Source organism: Tamandua tetradactyla, chromosome 11 (assembly GCF_023851605.1).
Source record: "Tamandua tetradactyla isolate mTamTet1 chromosome 11, mTamTet1.pri, whole genome shotgun sequence".
Lineage (NCBI taxonomy): Eukaryota > Metazoa > Chordata > Mammalia > Pilosa > Myrmecophagidae > Tamandua > Tamandua tetradactyla.
The window spans coordinates 88,416,800-88,418,811 of record NC_135337.1 but is presented as its reverse complement, the minus strand read 5'-3'; the positions used below and the strand labels follow the sequence as shown (position 1 = coordinate 88,418,811).

Here is a 2,012-nt window from a genome sequence, read left to right as displayed (position 1 = left end):
ATGCTTTCTTCCCAAAGGCTGGGGCACTCTGGAGCTGGCTGCTGCCAATCTTTTGTCTTTAGCCTGTCACCTGGTGGCATCTCTTGGTCTCTTTCTTCTCTTCTGGGTTCTGGTGAAGTTCACTTTCTTGCTTCCTGTAGCTTTCTCTCTCTCTCTGTCTGAATTTCATTCTTTTATAAAGGACTCCAGTCAAAGGATTAAGACCCATCCTGACTGAGGTAGTTCACACTTTAACTGAAGTAGCTTCATCAACAGGTCCTGCTTACATTGGGTTCACACCCACAGAAATGGATTAAATTTAAGAACATGTTTTCCTGGGGTTCATACAGCTCCAAACCACCACCCTATTTGGCCCACCACCAGACTGTTTTCCAGGGGCAGGGATTTTTATCTTCTTCACAGCTACAATTCCTGCACTTGGAACAGAGCTGGTTCCCAGTAGGTGCTTAGTAAATCTTTGCTGAAATTAACAAATGTGTGCACAACAGACATATAAACAAATGCATGAATGCATAAATTGGGAGATGGAGAAGAGTCCTTTGGAAGGCTGTGAAAAAGCTGACACATAATAGATGCTCAATAAATGCTCCACTGTTATTACTTTTATTCAAGCTGAGCTTTCTAACTCGGAAGAGTGTCTAAAGAAGGTCCCCATCATGGGGACTGTTGAGTTTTTTTGGTTTCAATCTTAATTAAATAATTTTAATGGGAAAAAATTTTCACTTTGAGCACCAAGCAAGGACTAGATTTTCAATCACTCTGGAGTGGACAGTCGGGGAGGCCGGCAGGCACACTCAGGCTCAATGGACCAGCGTCCCACGGTGCTTGTGGCACAGGTCGATGGCCTTGCTCACAATTGCATCTGATTTGTCCTGGGGGATATTTTCCAGAAACTTTCTTATCTTTGCTGCACTGTTGAGTGCCATTCCTTTCATTTTTAAACGTTAATAAGATTTCCACAGCTATGAAAACTAGAATCCTACGGATGCACTTACAACTTTATGCCAAACTCTCTGTCAGTGGGCTCCAGGTAAGTATCCTGCAAAGAACATCTTGAACCAGAGGTCATAGGGAAGTTTGGACACCGCAGGACACGTTTTCAGGTGATTCAGCAGCGTGATGTCTTCCAGATCCAAGGACTTCCAAAGCCTTTGGTAGCTGTTCTTTAATCAGTTCACAATGCTTCAGAGGATCCAGCAACAGTCGACATTATCTTCCATCATCTCTTCCTTCGATGACTTTTGCAATGTCCAGAGATATCTCATCTTCTGGCTTCAGTGGAAAAGAGGGACTTGGAGGCAGCTTCCCTGATTTCAACCGATATATTTCAAGATAGATTTCAACCTGAGGGCCGGGGTCACTGAAGAAGCGAATGACTTTCAGGGCATGAAAGATATGAGTTCTGATCCTCGGGGCACATTATCACAGGGTGTGGGACTCGTGGTGTGAAGGCAGGATCCCTAAAGCCACCGTGCACATTGAGGCAGAGTACATAGATGGAAGACTAAAGGTGCAAAGCTTCTCAATATCCAATCAATCATCTTTTAGGAGAACTTCTAATGATTTCTTTTCTTCAACGCCACAAAACACCACATTCTCATAATATACTGAAGAGGAATTTCTCTGCCAGGCCTTGGTCACGTTTCATTCTCCAGGAGGGACTCGCATCTGGCTGAGGTTAAGTGGTCCGGGAGAGCCCTGGAAATGAGGCCAGCCGAAGCCTGTGGTAGGAAGGGGTAGCCTTTGTGTGTGTTTTTTTTTTTTTTTTTTTTTTAAATTTTTTTATTAATCAAAAAAAAAGAAAAGAAATTAACACAACATTTAGAAATCATTCCATTCTACAAATGCACTCAGTAATTCTTAGTATCATCACATAGATGTATGATCATCATTTCTTAGTACATTTGCATCGATTTAGGAAAAGAACTAGCAAAACAGCAGAAAAAAATATAGAATGTTAATATAGAGAAGAGAATTAAAATAATAATACTAATAATATATATATATGTATA

At 41.5% G+C, this 2,012-nt stretch overlaps 1 pseudogene; it reads right to left on the bottom strand.

Annotated features, from left to right (window-relative positions):
• Positions 1-800: 800 nt before the first annotated feature.
• LOC143649230 (TBC1 domain family member 7 pseudogene) lies at positions 801-1,644 on the bottom strand (annotated as a pseudogene).
• Positions 1,645-2,012: the final 368 nt, after the last annotated feature.